The 22539-nt window shown below is 40.0% G+C and overlaps 1 pseudogene; it reads left to right on the top strand.

The window, feature by feature from the left end:
* Positions 1-22203: 22203 nt before the first annotated feature.
* LOC111826319 lies at positions 22204-22300 on the top strand (annotated as a pseudogene).
* The last annotated feature ends 239 nt before the right edge of the window (positions 22301-22539 follow it).

The following is a 22539-nucleotide window of genomic DNA, read 5'->3' as shown; positions in this document are numbered from 1 at the left end:
TGGGAAGCAGTAAAAGAGATAGTCATATCTAAGACCATGCCCTCTAATTGAAACGTGTTGGCATCAGTGCTTCCAGAGATTCCTTGATGTTCAATCAAGATAGTTATATTCAAATTCCAGATGACTAATTTATTCTCTCTGTGTGTCTCTCTCTTTCATTTTATTATGAATTTCTATGTCAAATACAGGTCATTTAATTTAATCACCTGGAGTAGGGAGTGGGGTGGGGGCTGGAAGTGTCACTTTCCCTGATTTCCCTGAAACTTTTTATGAAGAAGAGGTGCTGGCAGCGTGTGAGAGAAAGTCAGTGTCCTTCCAAGGCATACCTATCTGTCTTCCCAGTCGAACATTCTATAAAAGGGCAGAAAGGACCAGAGGTTCCACTGTCAGAAGCCAGAAAGGAAGCCTTAGAGACTTACAGATCATCCTTTTATGTTCACTCATAAGGTCAAAGACATTAGGTCTGAAATGGAAAACATTGTCTGTTTTCTGGGTCTGTAATTGTTATGAGAGTGACTGCTACAAGTTTTTTCTCTGGTGGGCTCTTGGCATCTTTTGTGACCTAACATGTTGAACAGATCCCTCTGTGCTGTATGAAATCGAACTTCAGACTACGCTGTTCATTTAACTTCCAAGCCTCATTACTAATAACTGGCGTACAATCTTTTATTTTTAATTAGAACAGGTTAGATAGCAAAACTGATATGCACACATCCCCAAACTCTGTCATGTTGGGGTAGAAATGTCATAAAATGTATTTATTTCCAGCAAAGTTGAACTCCCTGATTTAATTTCTCTTTGTAGACTGTACAAGCCCTCAATGGTCAGAAAACTCTGAGTCCTGAAGAATTCACCAACTTGGTGTTTCATAAGATTGTTATAAACCACGATGGTAAGGCAGCTACTCTCCTCAGGCTCAGTTTTCTTGCAAAGTAGATAATGGTGATGGGAAGTGCCATTCAGACAGAAGCATGAGTGTTTTAAGAGATCCCTCGTTGTGATATCATTTGAGCTACAGAATTTGACCAGTCTAATGTTTTCCAGTTGGTACAATTTAATTGAGGAAATATTTATTGACCATATTTATATTCAATACATTATGCTTGATATTTTAGCATGGAGAGTAAAGGGAGATGCAAGGAAAGAAAAGTAGGAGAATATGAGATGAAGGGCCCTCTGCTGTTTGCTCTGGGACATGTTCCAGTCATTATTTCCACTCTACCAGAGGTTTCTTATAAACTTACAAAGAAACTTTAATGTTCCTTACTGAAGAAACCCTTCTTTCAATTATGCTATCTTCTTCTAGTATTAATTTCTGTTTCTTCCCGTTGGCTACACATTTCTGGAAAGAGTTGTCCAAACTTGCCTCCATTTCTGCTCTTTCTGCTTATTTCTCCATCTGCTCTTTCTACCCTAAAATATGGATTCCTCTTTGGATCAAAGAAGGTTCACTTCTTCAGAGGCAGAGTGAAAAGGGAAGACAGATATTCCAAGAGAAGAGAGAGTGCTTACACAATTGGCTAGGTGAGCATATTAACTTGAGATTGAGGCAGCATAGCTAGGATGGTCTTCAAAAAATAACAAGGTTTGTAAAAATTTTATCATATAATGTTAGTAAGAGGTTTTTAAGAAGTATGGATGTGAGGCTTTGGGTCTCCAGCCATGGTTGTCATCAATTCACAGTAACTTTTTCCACAGGTTCAACCTGTCCACCTGGGTCACTTCTTATAGTGGACATTAGAGGGCAGTAGAGACCCATGTTGAGTATGGCAGTTTGCACTAGTCAAATGTGGTAGCTCATTCTGGCAGGACAGGATGGTGAGGAGGCTGAAAGAGTTCAAATGAAATCGCCATTAGGAATGAGCCAAACAACTGGACAAGAGTACAGTTTTCAGAAAAATATTTGGAAATAATCAATAGCGTCTATCCTCCTCTTAAGGAGGATCTAGTTCTAGATCAGCCTCAGCTTAATCTGAAGTCAGAATGCTCACTTACTAGTTTACCAAGATCAAAGCATTTGGTGTAATCACTCATACTTGGATCTCTACAGATTGAAAATAAAATAAGTCAGTTCATATGAAAGCTTCCAAGGAACACATGCAGATTATACAGAGATGATAAAGAAGTTTAGTGAAGCTAGAAAAGGACCAGAGAAATGAAGATTGGAAGTCAATGAAACCTTATGAAGTCAATGAAACCTTGTTTGGAATATGCAACCAAAAATGGTATCACCAAATAGGAGAAATGCTGCAGATTTTTTTTCTGCTTTGTTTCAATGTTTAATCTTAGAGGTCCTCCAGGATGACAGAGATTAGATTAGAGAGGATAAACCATTTTCTCCCTGGGGGCTGAAATCATTGATTGAAGTAGATAGGACATCACAAATACTTAAGGCTTACAGTGAATTTCAAAAGTCAGGTCAAGAATGTTTGAAAATATCTATAGATCCTGTTTCTAGTGTGGGGAGAAGTGGGATAGAAAAAAGGTGACTGTCCTTGGAGAAATATGAGGATTGTAGTATCCTTAAGAAGAGGCTCAGATTCTATTAGTTTGAAGGAACAGAAAATATGTTCCAGAAAATAAGACAATGATGGAAGACTCTTTGTTTACTATCTATGCAAGTTTCTCTAGAACAAAGTATAAGGAACCATTAAAATGGGGAATATGGGCTGGAAGAGGTCTAGAAAGAAAAATCTGAGTTGAAAAGGTTGTGAATCTGGGAGTAAAGGTATTGTGCTCAGGAAATAATTGAGGTTACCTGCAGTTAGAAAGGTGAGCTTTTTGACCTGGAAGAATATGTCAAAAGAGAGAGAATGCTTTTTGGCTTATGGAATAGCTTATAGAACTAATCACATAAATCATTTCCTCTGATAGAAATGTGTATTTAAGAAAAAAATATATCATTGGCTTTTACGAAATGAAGATATCAAATAAACTAGTTGCACTTTGGAATAACAATGAACTGCTGTGTCTTGACAAATGCATACATATAAAAGCCTAAGCGATCGAATGACTGAATGACCAGAATGACTGGTCACTATGATGCGCACTGACCACCAGGGGGCAGATGCTCAACACAGCAACTGCCCTGTGGTGGTCAGTGCACTCCCACAGTGGGAGTGCGGCTAAGCTGATTGACCCCTTCTGGCAGCCCACCAGCCCAGCAGCAGCCACTCACTCCCTCAGTAGTCCTGCAGGTCTAATCTCCAGAGAACGGGCCAGGCACCAATGGACCAATGCCACTCGCACGATCCCAACAGTGCAGCTGGCCTCTTGGAAGTCAGCCTTGGGCACCATGGCCACTTCCTCTCCCTAGATGCTTCACAAGGAAGAAACAATACAAAAGTGGCTGCCAGGTGGCTCCTGACAATTAGCATGTATGTTAGTGGGACGGATCTGGATCCTGGGCCGGCAAGGGAATCCCACCACCTGACCAGAGGCCAATCGTGTCCCAGCGCCCCCCCCCCCGCACCCCCTTCAGGACCCCACTTGTGCACAAATTTATGCACTGGGCCTCTAGTATGTGTATAAAAACAAGCACATCATTAGAACCTGATGATCCAATGAATATTGACACAAAAGATAAAGATCACAACCCACCAAGATACAAACAGAAAAACTTCAGGAACGTACTATATATGAAAATCCCAATTAGACTGCAAATTATTTGCAGAAGAATTATTAACATCAAATCTGTTCATATAAAAAATACATAACAACTACAAAGTATTCTACACATAATTATCATTGTAGTTAACAAATCAAAGTTAGAAGATTAATCAAAAGAGAAATTCTATCTAATAAAGAAGGAATATGCTAATTGACCCTCACACCATAGCAAAGATGGAGGTGCCCATAGCCAATAAGGAGGGAATATGCTAATTGACTGCCATGCCCTCAAAGATGGTGGTGCCCACAGCCACGAGATGGTGGTGCCCAGTCCCCTCAGCCCCTCCAGTGCACCTGCCTTCAGAGTCCCCCAGTCCCCCAGCTGCCCAGGGCCGGCCCAAGGTGCAGGCCAGCCTCAGATGGTGGCTGCCCAGCCGCCCAGGGCCACCCAAGGCTCAGGTAACCAGGGCCGGCCCAGGCTTGCACTGCCGGCAGTGGCAGCAGCAGAGGTGTGATGTGGGCATTGCCTTCCCCTGATCGCTGGGTCACCTCCTGCCTCTAAGGGCTCCTGGACTATGAGAGGGGGCAGGTTGGGCTGTGGGACCCCCATCCCCTTCCCCCCCATTCCAGTGCATAAATTTTCATGTACCGGGCCTCTAGTATAGGAATGATGCTAAGAAAATAAAAAATGAAGAGCTATAAGCTCCATGAGGGCAAGAACTACTTTCTCTCTTTTTTTTAAGAATAGTTTATTAATCTTTGGAAAGAGAGAAACATTGATGTGATGTGAGAGCACAACATTGATATACTGCCTCCTGCACTCCCCCTACTAAGAATGGAACCCACAACCCCAAGGGTGTGCCCTGACCAGGAATCAACCAACAATTGTCAGATGAAGGCCAACCAACTGAGCCACACTTGCCAGGGCAAGAACTATTTTCATTTTATATTCTTTGGTATTTCCTGTGCTCTCACACTTCATGGCACATAGTAGATACTCTAGAAATAGTTGCAAAAAAAATGACTGTCTTATAAGAAGATGTCATATGAAAAGTAAAGGAAGAAATAAAGAAGAAACGAGCATAAGATTCAATGCTATCTATAAGCATAACCAATGGACATAAGACACTGCGGGGTAGGGGAGGCCAGGGGATTGTCAAGGGCGGGGAAAAAAAGGAGACATATGTAATACTTTTTGTAATACTTTAAGCAATAAAAAAAAGATTCAATGCTATCTGTGGGAAGAAAAGCCCCTTTAATAGAAAATTACTTTGGAAATTAACATATATATGCATATACATTGCAAACTTCATAAAATATAAACACAGATTGATTAGTAGGAATCAATTATCAATGGAAAGTGCAAATAGGGGGCCAGAGAGAGGTTAAAGGGAGATTCTTTCATTTCATTACACCTTTCAGCAGTGTTTGAATTTTTTACCATGAGCATGTATTATAATTCAATAAGTTAGTTTTATTTTTATAATATGCACAATAGCATCCAGGAAGGAGAACTTGATGAGAATTCTCCTCAAAGACTGAAAATTGGAAGTTCAACATTCAATATTATTGAAGAATGGAGAGAGGGCAGCGAGACAAGTCAGGATAAATAAGCGTGGAATTCCATAACCTTTGCTACAGGAAGAAGAGTAATCCCCATTCCACCATGAGCTGCTTAGAAGTCATTCCTGACATGATTGAGGAAGATTTATAGATGCTGTTCACACAACATTAAGTGCTGAAAGTTTAACACAGTGCCTAATAGCACAGGGACAAGGGAGACTTAAGTGGCTCATAAAAATAAATAGTGAAAGTCAAAAGAGACAAAAGGAAGCCAGAGGGGAAATGAAAGGGCGATTATTGAGCAGACATTTAGGATAAAAGAAAACAGGGACAGGACGTGAAGGAAGACATTGAGCCACAAAAGATGTGCCCTAGCCGGTTTGGCTCAGTAGATAGAGTATTAGCTTGCAGATTGAAGGGTCCCTGATTCGATTCCAGTCAAGGGCACACGCCCAGGTTGCGGGTTTGATCCCTAGTAGGGGGCATGCAGGAGGCAGCCAATCAATGATTCTCTCTCTTCATTGATATTTCTATCTCTCTCTCCCTTCCTGTCTGAAATCAATAAAAATATATATTTTAAAAAAAGATGTGTTTTAGACTGGAATATTCTGGAAAGCTATGAAGGTCACAGTGAAGCAAACTGGGAAACTGAGAACCACCAGGAGATCAGAGGAAACTGAGTTTCCTCATATAAGGGAAGAAACTGCTGTACTTAAAACTCTGCTATGATTGTATTTTGAGTTTTAAGTGCAGCCAAAGAACATATGTATATGCATAACCCATGGACACAGACAACTGTGTGGTGATGGCCAGAGGAAGGGGCGTGGAGGCTGGGTGGAGGTGGGCAACGGGGCAGGGGATGAGGACATCTGTAATAGTGTCAACAATAAAAATAAAGTTATAAAAACATCTCTGCTATGATTGTATTTAGAAACTCTGGTTAGTCACTCAATGATGCTTTCCTTTATGCTCTGTCCCCTTTTTGTTTTGTTTTGTTTTACCCTAAATGTCTGCTCAGTAATCACCCTCCTTCTACTATGCTTTACACCAGAAACTAACACTTAATACATTGTTTGCGGGTAGTTTTTATCGCGCGCTAACAGGTGGCTCTACTTCTTACAGTCAACGTAAAACGTATAAATACGTTTCCCGCATACAATGTGTTTTAATGAACTGTAATTGAAATACAAAATAAAACTTCTCTGCTATAAAGTGCTGCTAACGACCTCTAGTGCCACCTTTCTAACAAACCCAAAGCTGGTTTCATTGGAAATCTTCTCCAGCATCCGTCCTTGAATATCTGGTCATTCTCATCTCCGAGACTCCCCATTCTCATCTTTGCTAATTTCCCAGTCCCATCACCATTTCTTTTCTTGAAATTGTTAGGTCGCCGAAGGAGGAACACACAGAATGGTGAGGGATTATGAATTTATTCGATTATCCACACACCAGGTGGCTGGGCCTGGATGGCTCCAGCCCCCAGTGACAGGAGTCAGTGGCCTTTAAGGGACTTTTGCGGGCTTTTTCTGGGCGGAGACCTCTTTATGCATACCCGGAGGGGAGATCATGGAATGTGGCTACAGCAAGTGAAATGTGGTCTCAGCAAAGGCAATGTCCATAGTGAAAAGGCCTGAAAAGCCAGTTCCCGGGGGAGAGGTATCGATTTAATTGCTCGATCAAATCTAACAGAAATTCTAATGTAAAAGAATTAGAAATAATTGGGGACAAAACTCTTTTTTACACAGGCTGGCTTAAAAAACCTTTTAAAACCAGACTGATTTCTTTAGAGCAAATCTGCTAATGTGGGCATGTACAATAACATTTGGCTTTTTGGGGGAGGAGGGGGGGTGGGGGAGCAGTGATTTTTTTGATTTGTTATAAAAGATATTTAAGATGTTAAAAGGAAGAAATACATAAACCAGGAGGATGAAGAGGATGACCAGATTGCAAAGATAGGACTAAAGAAAAAGTCATGGGTAGCTGTCCTATCACCAGTGCTGAACTTGGTACTGAGTGAAGGAAGAGCACCCGCAAGAAGTACAAACTGGTCATTACAAAACAGTCCCGGGGATGTAAAGTACAGCACAGGGAATCCAGTCAATAATATTGCAACAACTATGTATGGTGTCAGGTGGGCATTGGAAATATCAGGGGGATCACTGTGTAAAGTATATGCTTGTCTAACCACTAAGCTGTACACCTGAAACTAATACAAAATAATACTGAATATAAACTGTGATTGAAAAATAAAATTAAAAAGATAAAAAAAGAATATAATTATATCACACTAAAAATATAAAGAAAAATAATCCCTTTTTCTCTTTTTTACATCAGTAACCTGCACTGCTTTTTAACCAACATGGTGACTATACACCAGCCCTGCAGACACAGCTTCTCCCACGGCCAGCAGTGGGACAGAGAAGTGTGACAACTGGGTGGTCAAAAATCTACTTCAGCTCTCCTACCTCCGCTCTCACTTCCCTTTTGCTCATTTGAAAAATCTCTTGGGCTGGGAATTTAGCAGCTGTGAATTTCCTTTTCAAAGGGCAGTTATTCTTTTGTTGCTTGTGGTTCCCCCACCATCTCTTCACCTGTGTGATACTCCCCACCCACACACTCCCCAGACTTTTTTATTTTCAGTTTTCTCTACTTCATGTTGGTTTATTCCACACTTGTACATTCCCTGTGAGACACAGGGAATTCTGTTCCTACCCACCGTTAGCTGGGGTTTTGCTCAGACTTCTTTGGCATAAGGAAAACATAAGGAGCAAAGATTAGATTTTCCTCTAGAAAATGTATTTTAGTATTCTGCCAGTGAAAGAAAAATGTATATTATGAGAATGTGATGATTCATGCTTATTTATATTTGAATCACTATGGTATTTTTATTTTTAAAATGTTTGTATTGGTTTTATAAAGAGAGGAAGGGGGAGGGAGAGAGAGATAGAAACATTGATGAGAGGGAACGATCAGGATGGCTGCCTCCTGCACGCTCCCTATGGGGATCGAGCCCGCAACAAGGGCATGTGTTCTGATCAGGAATCAAACCGGTGACCTCTTAGTGCATGGGACAATGCTCAACCAACTGAGCCACACTGGCTGGGCACTATGGTTGTATTTTAGATATTTGTCCTTATCCATTAAAAAAGTACAGGTACAGTGTAACACCTGATTTCAGTTTCTGCTGACTTTCTGCTCCAAGTGCACATCCTCTAGTTATTGAATGTACTTGTCTTTGGCTGGCCTTCCAGTCAGCCAAAACTCTATTGGGTAAAATCTCTTTGAAATAATAAATTGCATCTGTACTCCTTCACTTGAATCTGCTCATAATTATAATACAAATAATTTAAGGCAACAGAGGGCCCCACCCCATCTCCACCAAAAATGTTGAAAAGTGATCTTGTGGGATGAGGTTAGTGGAAAAGTATGGCAGCAAGTACTCAAGGGTCTATGGTGTTTTTATAGCATCAGACTGGCCAGCATAGGCTAAGGCTTAAGTCAAGGTAATAAAATTAGGAATAAAAAATCAGAACAGAAGAAAAGAACTAATGACCTATAATTATATGTGGAATGAATAAATGTTTAACCTTCCTCCCAGCTTTGGACAATCTAGAATTTTTTCTCAGAACACTGAAAACTGCCTTGCAAACAACTATTTCCTCCAGATCTTAGAAATCTTCAATTTTTATGCTTTTATTACTTTGTATATCTTCAAGATTAATGGCTAAGTAATCAATATTGTGTGAAGATGTGAATGTATATGTGTTCATGGGCACTTTATCTTTTATTCTCAACCCAAAATAAAAATGGAGTGCTTTCATCATCTTTATTTTCACTACCAATCCTTCCATCAAATACTTTTCTATATAAGAATATTCTGTCCTATCTGGTTTGGCTCAGTGGATAGAACGCTGGCTTGTGGACTGAAGGGTTCCAGGTTCGATTCCGATCAAGGGCATATACCTTGGTTGTGGGGACATCTCCAGTAGGGGGTGTGCAGGAGGTAGTTGATCGATGTTTCTAACTCTCTATCCCTCTCCCTTCCTTTCTGTAAAAAATCAATAAAATAGCATATTCAAAGAATTTAGAGTCTGGTTGAGGTAAAAATATATCAAAAGAAGTATGACAATAATAATAGCAGTGACTATATTGTATATGCCAGTGAGTAATAGAGACAAAGCCTTTTATTGTTTATTTATTATTTTCTAGGAGAATTGACTTTTGAGAACAATGAAAATACATCCTGCATATCAGATATTTACATTATAATTCATAACAGTAGCAAAATTACAGTTATGAAATAGCAACGAAAATAATTTTATGGTTGGGGGCCACCACAACATGAGGAACTGTATTAAAGGGTAGCGGCATTAGGAAGGTTGAGAACCACTGCTTTAGAAGAATTTATCAGTGGTACAGAAAAAGATCAGGATCTTCTGGAGGTCGTTTCTGAGAGCTTCGACTTCTCCAATGTACTGAAAGTTACCTGTAATGGGAAGCAGGCAGACATGGGAGGAGGCTTCCTTCAACCATCTAACAAGGCTTGTCAATGGAAAACCAATGATGGAGTGCCGTTCCAAGATCTCAGTTACGAAAAAATGAAATTCCCTCCATGTGCATGTTATTGATTTCAGGATTTTATTATAATTGGTGTCAGTTATGAATACATCACTCATCTTAAGTCCCATGGAGATTTCCATAAAGATCCTAGACAGAAGCATTGCTACTTTTCTGCTTATACGTTAGTATTCTCTGAGCAGATCAGAATATGACAATTAAACTGAAGAACTGTATCCATATCTATCAGTTTAAAATAGAGCCAACATGTATGTTTCCTTGCACAACTAAAATAACCTGCATCTGAAGTAGAACTAGATGATCCGGGCAACGTCTTCACAATTTAGCATTCTTCTTAGATTAAACATGCATTTGGCAAATGTGTTTACTGTCTCTTGGCTCTTGTTGCATCTGTATATTACAAATGGCTATGTTCTGATTTATTGAGAAACTTTCTTTCTTCCCTTCTTTCTCATTCCTGACCCCAAATACTGTCCTGAATCAGTAATAATGTTCTGTTCCAATGGCAAAGTCTTAAGCTATGTAGGAAAAGGAGAAAATTTCAGGCTGGGCACTGAGAATGTTTCTGTCTGATTTGCTATAAATCTGGGTCCAGTTATGCATGAAAATGCAATGCATCATCTGTAATTATTGTGCCAGTTGCAGGTTTGATCAGAACAGCAGACAGCCAAGCTATGCAACAAGAACTTGACATTTTAAATGGTCCTGACATTACAGTTCTGACATTTTATTTTTTTATATCCTGTCTAAAAAAGGAAATGATGAATGGCATTTCTTGATGGGTTAGAACTTTTTAAGTTTGGGGTTCTATATCATAGGCCCATTAGTACATCTTTCTTTTTTTCTTTCTTTTGGAAACATAGTGGAGGTTGAAGAGCAGTCATGAGCTATCTTTATGTAAAAGCTTCCTAATTATGCTTTTATATTCAAATTTAGGTGAAAACACACAATTGAAACTATAAAGACAGAGTTTACTGTCCCTGTCTCCCTCATAGTTATAGATGTGGATAAAAGTACTGCATATACAGAGGTGTAGATGAAGATAAAGATGACAGTAGTATAGATGGAGGTAGAAATATTCTAGGGGTTTCCAAGAGATTTTGAGAAGATTCACAAAGAAGTACACAATATAATATAAAATATATTCAAATAAAATGATCACAGCCCTGGCTGGTGTGGCTCAGTTGGTTGGAACATTGTCCCATGCACTGGCGGGTCGCAGGTTTGATTCCTGGTCAGGGCACATACCCAGGTTGTGGGTTCCATCCCTGGTTGGGGATCATGTGGGAGGCAACCCATGAATGTTTCTCTCTCACATTGATGTGTGTGTCTCTCTCCCTCCCTTTCCCTTCTTCTCCCTCTAAAATCAATAAAAACATATCCTTGGTGAAGATTTTTTAAAAATAATAAAATGATCACAAAGTAATGTGAGAAAAATCATTACCACTCTAATAACACAAAGTTCTACTCATTTGTGAAAAGTGAAAAGAAAAACACCATTACAGGCTTGCCCTAGCAGCAACCCCATTCTGGCAGTGATAGTTTATTTTTCGGGCCCCCTCCTCCCCTGCCCCATTCCTCCAGGCACCTAGTGTCCTTTCCATAGAAAACAGGGTCCCAGCTCCCCCTTCCAAGCGTCTATGTTCTAATAACCCCAACCTCTTCCGGTTGTTCCCCCCGCCTAGGGTGGGAGCTGCTTCCTGCCATTTCCATGTTACTTCAGTGCTCTCCCCTTGCTTTTTCAGTCCTCCAGTGTCCTTCTAACTAATTCCTTGCGCTATTTTTTCCCTTTAAAATAACTAGTGTAGTTTTTGTTCCCCTGAGTGGAACCTGGCTAATATTGGACCCTGACTGACTGAAGGGTTAACTCTATTTAGGGTGAGGAACCACCCATTCCTTTCCTTACATTCATTGAGTACTTACTCTAGAACTGTGCCAAGTGGGCTTGCTGAATCCTAATAGCCCAGTGACCTGGCTCAATTTATGTCTGGTAGCCGAGACTCAAAGTAATTTTGTTTTCCCAAAATTAATGCCTGGTAATTTCCCTCTAGCATGCTCTTTGGGCTGAACCTGGCAAAGAAGCCATTGGGTCAATATGACCCCAGCCTAGCTTCACAAAGCAGATATGGAAAGATGGGTTTGGAGTTGGGAGTTTATAGACTAATTACTAGTACAGTTAGGATAGGTCAGGTGAGTGAAATAGACACCTTAAGGACACCTCACCACCCCTAGGTCCCACATTACCAGCATTGAAGCTCTGCTTTACCCCAGACCCCACCTCCCACCTTATGCTTTGAACCCTGCAGTTCTCATCTGGCTTCCCCAGGCTCTGGCCGCCCTGTTGCCTCTTCCCCGGATCCTCCTCAATCCATTACCCGCTTTGGGATCATGACTGCTTTGTTTAGGTTACCTAGGTTTGGTTTTAGTTTTTCTCTGGATGCTGCCTCTTTTCTAAGCTCTGTTCCATGTACTGTACCCCACCCACTCCATGTCGACCTCCTCCAAAGTTGACCCTAGGGCTCATGGAGCCTTCCCTTTCCAAAGGATAGCCTTGTCTTACCTGTAAGAAGGGCAGGCGGGCCCACAAAGCACACTCATGTAAACTTCTTAGGAAAATTGTTTGTTGGGTGCAAAGAGTGTAAAGATACTATAGTTGTTTTTTATAAGAAAACCGATAATAAAATATCTACTCCATAGTTTTGCTGAGGGTGGTGATAAGAAGATGAGTCTGAAATTTAGGTTCAAAATAACTTGGATTAATTAATGGTTAAGAAAAGAGGCTGGAAAACAGAACCACACTGTTTCCCTCAAGTCTCCAGCTCTTAAGTTCATATCTCCCTGAAGTCAAGTTTCTTCTCCATGCTTTCCTCTGCAACTTGGCATCGTGAGCCCAGTCCAAGGAAACAGTCCTAGTCTGCATATGAAGTGATGCTCATAATGAACATGGTATTTATTTAAGGAAATTTATTTTTCCTTTAGATGATAAGCTTTAAGTAAAGCCTACTGCCCAATGATTTTTTTAAAAAATGCATTTTTTTTTGTATTTAATCAGAATTCCATGTGTTTCGCCTTAATGATTTTAGAGCAACATTTCAAGTAAGGAATTCCAGGACAAGTAGAGTCTAGTGTGTGAAGAACCTCAAAAGCTTTAATTAATTTCTGAGACTGTCATTCTCATTTACCAAAGGGCAGTGACCTGACCAGAATTATAACCATCCAGAGAGAACCTAGATGCTGTAACATATTTTCATCCTCCTGCTACAATTCCTGATGCTTTTAAGGAAAAACACTATTTTAAAAAAGAAAGATGAAAGGGAAAATATTAAAGGGCCTAATAATTTTTACCTTATAAAAGTGAAAACAACTAAAATCATATTACTCGATTCTCTCTGTAAGAGTTAAAGATGTACTAGGAAGATGGCCTGATTCTTTGGTCCAAAATAAAGAAAGAAAAAAAAGGAAAAATACTAATGGCAGCTGGTCCAGGATGAGAACAAGTTCTAATCCATATTTTTCATCTTTTTCCTCAAGTCCGTGGCAGGTGTTCAGGTGCTCCTTCAGTTAAGCCTTGGTTCTTTCTGACCCAGACAAAACATTCCACCTAGCAAACTGTCTACTGACATAGAACTGCTATTTAAAGTGGAACACTAGACTGTGGGAGCAGAGAAATGGTTTAGGAGGGGCAAATTTTTCTCTCATTTTTCTTTCCAAAATGTGTTAGCATAATATGATGAGAAAATAAATCAGAAATATGATTTGTTTGAAATTAACTATATGGTTGAGAAGCAATGAAGAGGCCTACAGGAAGACTTAGTCCATTAAAGAAGCAAGATGAGTGTTCAAGACAGCCTGCTTGCTCCGCTCCCACTACTCTGCCCTCTGCTTATATTAGAATAACGTTTAAAAATAAAAATGAAATACAGAAAAATCTTGACATTTGAAAGTAAGCTAGGGTTTTGCTGAAGAAATCTAACTCATTAAAATTGTGTGGACGGAGAATAGCTTTTTTTTTTCAATACTCAAAGTTTGTTTCTAAAGACAGCTGTAGGTATGCAAAATTGGACATTCAAATTAAACCCAGGGAATACAAAATTTTATCAGATGCATGACAATATTGAGGTAATTATCATTATTATTTTTTTTATAAATCTTTATTGTTCAGATTATTACATTGGTTCCTCTTTTTCCCCCCCATAACTCCCCTCCACCCAGTTCCCACCCCACCCTCCGCCCTCACTCCCCACCCACTGTCCTCATCCATATTGTCCAATCTCTTCCCACACCCCCCACACCCCTTTCCCCCCCAAGAATAGTCAGTCCATTCCCTTTCTATGTCCCTGATTCTATTATAATCACCAGTTCATTCTGTTCATCAGATTATTTATTCACTTGATTTTTAGATTCACTTGTTGATAGATGTGTATTTGTTGTTCATAATTTGTATCTTTACCTTTTTCTTCTTCTTCCTCTTCTTAAAGGATGCCTTTCAGCATTTCATATAATACTGGTTTGGTGGTGATGAACTCCTTTAGCTTTTTCTTATCTGTGAAGCTCTTTATCTGACCTTCACTTCTGAATGATAGCTTTGCTGGATAAAGTAATCTTGGTTGTAGGTTCTTGGTATTCATCACTTTGAATATTTCTTGCCACTCCCTTCTGGCCTGCAAAGTTTCTGTTGAGAAATCAGCTGACAGTCGTATGGGTATTCCCTTGTAGGTAACTGACTTTCTTTCTCTTGCTGCTTTTAGGATTGTCTCTTTGTCTTTTGCTCTCGGCATTTTAATTATGATGTGTCTTGGTGTGGTCCTCTTTGGATTCCTTTTGTTTGGGGTTCTCTGCACTTCCTGGACTTTTAAGTCTATTTCTTTCACCAGGTAGGGGAAGTTTTCTGTCATTATTTCTACAAATAGGCTTTCAATATCTTGCTTTCTCTCTTCTTCTGGCACCCCTATAATTCGGATGTTGGTACGCTTGAAGCTGTCCCAGAGGCTCCTTACACTATCTTCCTATTTTTGGATTCTTTTTTCATTTTGGTTTTCTGGTTGGGTGTTTTTTGCTTCTTCGTATTTCAAATCTTTGACTTGATTCTTGCGATCGTCTGGTCTGCTGTTGGGAGTCTGTATAATATTCTTTATTTCAGTCAGTGTATGCTTAATTTCTAGTTGGTCCTTTATCACAACATCGAGGGTCTCACTAGATTTCTTGAGGGTCTCATTAAGTTTATCGGCGGTTTCTAGAAAATTCTTGAAAAACCTTAAAAGTGTGGTTTTGAACTCTATATCCAGTAGTTTGCTTTCCTCCATTTCTGTCATTTGTGTCCTGTTTCTTTGTTTCTGCATTTTTTATGCTTCTCTGTGTCGATAGAGTGGCTTTCTGTGCTAAGTGTCCTATAGGGCCCAGTGGCTCAGCCTCCCCAATTACCTGAGGTAGACACTCTTGGTGCCCCCCTTTGTGCACAGTCTTGCTGTAGTTAAGCCTTGATTGTTGTAGGTAACACTGGGAGGATTTGACGTCCAGGCCAATTGGCAGTGAGAATCAGCTGTGTCTACGGTGGGAGAACTTCTGTGCTGAAGACACCCTTATGGGGCAAGACTTGCTTCAGTGGGGCTTTGGTGCTCACTGAGTCTGCCCCCTGAGTGTGTCCCTTATAGATCTGAGGAGTTGTAATTGGATGGTCCCACTCTGACCACTGGGTACACTGGCTCTTGGATCTAAGGTGGTGCTAATCTAGCCTCTGCCTGCAGCTACCCAGCAGAAGCCAGCTGTAAAGCAATGCAAGTTGCCCTGGGGCCTTGGGGCAGTTGCATTTTGTTAAGTTATTTTCAGATTACAAAGGGCTGGGCCTTTCATATGCAAAAGCCTTCATGCAGGGATTGGGCTGGGCGAGGTCCCAGGGGATCAACAGGGCAGGCGGAGCGAGCAGTATGGCTGCTCTCAGTCCTGCCTTCAGAGGTCCTGGCAATCGCTGCGAGTGCCTCCGAGAGAAAGCTGCCCTCGAGTTCCGACCGATGCCAGACGGTCCCGTTTCTCCCGTATGAGTCTGGGTCCCCAGAGACTTGCCCGGAACTGGAGCTCAGAGCCTGAGACTCCCTCCCAATTGAAAAAGACAATCGTGTCCTCAGCTGCCAGCCCTTTCCGCATGCACCTCCGCACCTTTGTATTTTACTTCCACACTGCACCTCCTCTGAGTCTTGGTATGCTTTTCTCTTTCCTTCTAGTTGTAGAATTTCCACTCAGCCAGCCTTCCTGTGGTTCTGGATGATGTCCGTTCCGTCTTTTAGTTGTATTTTTGAAGTGGTTGTGTGAGGCAGCAATCTCCGGTGTTTACCTATGCTGCCATCTTGGTTTCTCTGAGGTAATTATTTAGGGATACAGAACTGCTTGGTGGTGAACTATGACCACATCTGGATTCTTGTGATCTTGGACAAGCCACTTTACCCCTCTGAGTCTTGGTCTCCTCAGCTCTCAAGGGAGAGGAAAAATCACTTCCGTTCCTTCAAATGCAGGGAATGACAACTCAGTACCTCAAAAAAGTTATTTGCTTAGAAACAAAATTTAAGAAAAATTGTATGTGATGAAAACTGCAGGAAGTCCATATTTTTAAAGACTTTTATGGACAGTGGGTTTCAGATTGCTACCTATGGGCTCTATGTCTTCCATTGTTTTTTTGTACCCACCTCTCATTGTGAGTTGCTCTTCATCATGTACAGAATGGTAGGTTAGTGATAAGTGGTCTATGGCCAGGCATAGAAACCACAGCTGTTCAAATGGATCCTTCCCTATTATTGCCCTGAAGAAGGCCAGAATCCATCCACACTCTATCTTCTAGCATTGACCTTTTAAATTCCGTAGAGCCATGGAGTCCTGCATACTTCATTTGTAAGATATTGCAAAAGGTCATGGATTTGCATGCATGCATACTGATTTAAATCCTACCTTCAAAATTTACTATTACCCTTGATAAGTCATTTTATCTCAATTAGTCTGAATTTCCACACTCATGAAATGATATTTCAGTTACTTCATAGAGTAAGAACAGTGTGGAGATTCCTCAAAAAATTAAAAATAGAACTACCATATGACCCAACAATTCCACTTCCGGGTAATTATTGAAAAAATAAAAAACATTAATTCAAAGAGATATATGCATTTCTGTGTAAATTGCACCATGGTTTACAATAACCAAGATATGGAAGTAACCTATGTGCCCATCAATATACGATTGAATAAAGTAGTGCCCGGCATATTATTTACTTAGTATATGTTTGTTCTTCTAACTTTTAGAATTTTTAAGACCTCAGATATATAAAGCTAAAGTTACTTCTTAGGCAATAGTTCCCATTCTGCCCTAGACAAAGGCTACATACTTGTCCCAGACACTTTAATTTCTTGGTTCTCTAGCCACATTTAATTGGCACTTCTTTTTTTTAAAAAAATATATTTTATTGATTTTTTTATAGAGTGGAAGAAAGAGGGATAGAGAATTAGAAACATCAAAGAGAGAGAAACCTCAATCAGCTGCCTCCCGCACACCCCCTACTGGGGATGTGCCCACAACCAAGGTACATGCCCTGACCGGAACCGAACCCGGGACCCTTCAGTCCGCAGGCCGACGCTCTATCCACTGAGCCAAACCAGCCAGGGCCACATTTAATTGGCCCTTCTAATGAGGTCTGAGAATACAATCATCTATAAATTATTATCTCTGAATGGGCAAAACTTTTAAAATGCCAACAGGGAACAGGCCCTCAAACTGTCAGTTATACAGACCTTTAAGATTTTTTCATGCTCTTAAAATGGCAATGAGTCTTCACTGATTTTCAGCACCCTTGGTCTCTGCTCCAGCATATATGTTCACTCTTTTTGATTATAAATTTTACGTTTTAGTAACATTTTACACTTTTAATGAGGACATTAAGAAATGTAGTGTCAACACTAATAGCAATCCATTAAGATAATTTAAATATTATTATCACAATTTAATATATATTATTTAGATCAATATATGTAAGAATATTAATTAAAAATATATCCAGAACTCTACCCCTTTCTTTACCAAGTTACAACCTCCCACATTACCAGCCTGCTTTTGGCTGCCATTATCTGTCACCTGGATTATAGCAAACTCCTAACTAATCTCCCTGCTTCTTTTATTTTATATACCCTTTCTTTTGTTACAAAAGTAAGGAGGGGGAAATAATTTTTTTATTATCCTTCAAGTTAGTTTCCTTAGGAGTGCATAAATTCCAACTGATGCTGCCATTTTAAAAATGCATTTGAAACTGGCTTTTAAACAGTTTCTTGATCACACAAGAAAATCATAGTGTTACTATTATATTATCATCACAGCTGGCTCATGGGTCTGTTTTTTGTTTTGTTTACTTTCTTACCAAAATGATATGTATCTGTATTCTGGTTACCTGACTTGACTTCAAATGACTTCTGGCACTTTTTGTAATTCAAAATATATTCTTAAAGAATAGAATGATACGCCACTGTTGAGAACAAAATTGTTCTCAAAATATGATTTTTAAATACTTAAAAAATTAATACTATAAAAATTGTAAAAAACTATTGGATCAAAATTAAAAGACAAATAAAAAGTTGATTTCATTTGTACAAGTGTGACAACAAACAAACACATCAAAATATAAAAGTTCAAAAAAATTTATAAGAAAAACACTAAGACTCCAAAGATTGGGAAATTATCAGGATAAAAAATTTGCAAAGAAGAAAACACAAGTGACAATTGAATAGCAGACACAAAGGAAAGTTTCCAAGGTCATAGTTAATAGAAAAAAAAAGCACATTACAAATTAAAACAAAATAGAAACAATTTCATATGTAATGTTAAAAGTTTCTTTTATTTTTATTTATTTTTTAAAATTAATCCTTTCTTTTATTTTTCTTAGCTGCTCAAAAGGCAGGCACATTCTCTTTAAAGATTAGCTAGAATATGATGACTTAATTCACATTTACTTATATGCCTGGCTTAACATTCTTGTGAATATACTTTTAAACATCCTTCCTAAAAGCATTGCTGTCACTTTTGCAGAATAAAGCCTACAAGTCCATTATAGCAGAGTTCCAGAGTACTAAAAATGTGCAGGTGAGGGCCTCAGTTTCCCAGTTCACACCCCACTCAGGGAGGCAGCAACAGAGGTCATTACAGGCTCTAACTCTGATGGGCATCGTGAATCTCAGCCCAGTGGCTTGTCGGTATTTTCTTTCAAAAATCAATCATAAGATGGTAATATTAAGGGTAATTGGGTAACAGATAATGAGGGAATTCTTTGTACCATTTTTGCAGCTTTTCTGTAATTCTAAAATTAGTTCATTGACCTATTTGTCTATTTCTGCATCAATTCCAAACTCTTAATCCCTGTAGTGTTATAATAAATTTTGATATCTGGCATCTGCTTTTTTTTTTTTTTGCAATTAATTATCTCAGCTATTCTTGACCCTTGGCTTTCAATAGAAAATGTAAAATCAACATGTCAATTTCCACAAAATCTCTGCTGGCATTTTCCATTAGAATTACATTGAATTTATAGGTTGGTTTGGGAAGGATTAACAGTGAGAGGTAAGAACTGTAACAACAACATGCTGTGTGTACCTTCCTCTGTTCATGCTCCTTGAGCTCGTCTCCCATGCCCTGTATACTGGATAAAGCTGGGCCTGATCAGAGCTTATCTCCCCTGATGTGTTATTTGGTCTTTTGGGTGTACAGCCTATTTTTCCACTTGGAGTATTTCTGATACAATTTTAATCAGGTGTGGAAAATAAAACTTGCCTTCCTGTCTCCTAAACTAAGTTCCATTTTAGCAGGTGTCTGTGTTGTGGTTTAGAATAGATTGATGACTCTTCTTATGCCAGGAGGATGCTATTCTAACATAATAGTTAATAGCAGAAACCTCACTCAAAATAGCTTAAGTAGAAAAGTGAGTTCTACTCACATAATAAACATTCAGACAGATGGATACAGGGCTCAAAGGATGTTATCAGATCTCTGGATCTCTCATGTCTGCTTGTCTCTATTAGTTGGCTTCATTCTCTTCTTTGTCCTTTCTGAGGCTGGGATAGATGAACACAAATGAATCCAACCTAAATTATTCTTACAATTTTCCATGTCAAAGAGTGCCCCCCCCGCTTTGACCTCAAGCACCCATATAGCAAATGGAAGACTGTCTTTAGTCATTGCCTACATTGATCACTTTGGCCAGGGGAATGCAGGCTTGGCACATGCGCATGCACACACACGAGCATGCATGCTTTCACAAACATACATACACACACACACACACACCCTCTTTGTCTCGGTGTATATTGAGGGGCAGGTGGTGGAGAGAACTATTGTCAGTCAGCCTCACTGCTGGAGGTTAAGACCAGCAGGTCATAATAAATGCAAGGAGTTCGCCAGAAGGCTGATGGGCTTTGATATTCAGCAGGGCTGAAAATCTGCATATTATTACCTGCTGCTGGCTGAATGGCCAAAAGCAATCCCTAACTTGATAATCCTTTTACAGTTTACCAGATCTTACCTTTGATATGTATGTTTGTTTTGCTAAAGGGCAAAATCCTATATAATAAAGAGGTAATATGCAAATTGACCATCACTCCAACACACAAGATGGCTGCCCTCATGTGGTCAAAGATAGCCACCACAAGATGGCCTGCAGGGAAAGGAAGTTGTGGGCAATCAGGTCAGCAGGGGAGGGCAGTTGGGGGGGACCGGGCCTTCAGGGGAGGACAGTTGGGAGGGACAAGGCCTGTAGGGGAGGGCAGTTGGGGGGGACCAGACCTGCAGGGGAGGGCAGTTAGGGGCAATTGGGCCAGCAGGGGAGCAGTTAGGCATCGATCAGGCTGGCAGGGGAGTGGTTATGGGGTGATCAGGCTGGCAGGCAGAAGCGGTTAGGGACAATCAGGTAGGCAGGCAGGCGAGTGGTTGGGAGCCAGCAGTCCTGGATTGTGAGAGGGATGTCTGACTGCCCATTTAGGCCCGATCCCACCAGGCCTAAACGGGCAGTCGGACATCCCTCGAGGGGTCTCAGATTGGAGAGGGTGCAGGCTGGGCTGAGGGACACCCCCCCCTCCACACACACACACACGAATTTTGTACACCAGGCCTCTAGTGTGTAAATAAAAAGCTGGGTCTGGAGATTTGGTGATCCCGCTTCACTAGAGGGTGAGGTCTCTTCCTGGCTCCCCCAAATGCCGTCCAAATTTATATTTCTTGTCTAGTCTCTTCATTTATGTCACAGTCCCTTCTCCAGATTCCTGAACCCTTGCTGCAAAAAGACTGTGGCACCCCACCTGAATCGTAAGAATGGGTTTCCCACAGCATAGAGGAGTTGTGTTTCCAGAAGAAGGGAAGGAAAGCTCAATAGACCAGAATAGCATATGTCACTAAAGTTATATAAGTACTTGGCCTCATCTCACACTACCTGTAGTAATCTTTCATCACCTCTTCTTTAAAGAGTTAAGTAAGGCAAAAACACCATTTATTAAATTGTAAAAACAAAAACTTGCAGTCTATGCAAATTTTAATCATTGTCTTAAAAATAAGAAAGAATTAAACATGGTCTAAAATTATTGTATAGGGGGAAGGACACATATGTAATACCCTTTGTAATACTTTTAGCAATAATAAAAAAAAATAAAAAATAAAATAAAATAAAATAAAATTATTGTATAAATCTCTGCCTATTTAGGCATTTAATTTGTAAGTGCTCAGATGAAATGTTTCCATTGCTGATGCAAACCCCAGACTTCAAAACTTTCCCACTGTTAACTGAATGTACTAATAACCACTGCTCCAAGCATTGGGCAAACTCAATTTCCCTTCCCCACTTCCCTGGCCACAACTTCCAATTAGAATCTCCTTGGAAGTTTTTAAAAATCCCTATGCCCAGGTGGTAACCCAGATGAGGGGAATCAAAATCTCTCAGATTAGAACCCAGATATCAGCATTTTAGTGGTTTCAATGTGCAGTGATTTCAATGTGCAGCCAAGATTTCTACCACTGATTGAACTGATGGGCAGTTTGCTTGCTGACTCATCCTATGCAGGCCTTGCTTCACCATTGTGGTGTTAAACCACAAAGGACTAAGGTTTAATTAAGAACCTATAGTCACAGCGATTCTCAACCTGTGGGTCGAGAACAATGAAAATACATCCTGCATGTCAGATATTTACATTATGATTCATAACAGTAGCAAAATTACAGTTATGAAGTAGCAACGAAAATAGTTTTATGGTTGGGGGTCACCACATGAGGAACTGTATTAAAGAGTCGCGGCATTAGGAAGGTTGAGAACCACTGCATAGAGAGTGGACAGGGAAGGAGCTCTGCCTGTGTTGGTTGTAGGCCATGAATTCCAAGAAGAAGTTCGTGGACCAAATACAGTCATTTATGGTATCCATGGTATGTTTTCAAAACTTGAAAAAAAAATTGTGCTCACTTCAGCAGCACATATACTAAAATCAGAATGATACAGCAAGACCCCTGTACAAGGATGACACAGAAATTCATGATGTGTTCTGTATATTTTTTTAAAATCTAGGTGTTTTGCTTCTTTTAAAGAGTTGGAAGATTGGGGAAAATATTGGGCAGCTATTGAGTAGCAGCTGCTCCCTCTAGACAAAAACTGTGCAAATTTTAATCCCAGGTTGTCACAGCTTCCACCATCTAGTAATATGCCCAGTCAAATTCACTAAAATGGTCTACCTAGCCTTGGGCATTTGAGTTTATAGCCACTTCTAGGTGCTAAGCTTCCCTGTAACCTGGCA

Source organism: Myotis lucifugus, unplaced genomic scaffold (genome assembly GCF_000147115.1).
Source record: "Myotis lucifugus unplaced genomic scaffold, Myoluc2.0 scaffold_67, whole genome shotgun sequence".
Classification (NCBI taxonomy): Eukaryota; Metazoa; Chordata; class Mammalia; order Chiroptera; family Vespertilionidae; genus Myotis; species Myotis lucifugus.
The sequence above is the reverse complement of the archived record's forward strand: the minus strand, read 5'-3'. Positions and strand labels throughout refer to the sequence as shown.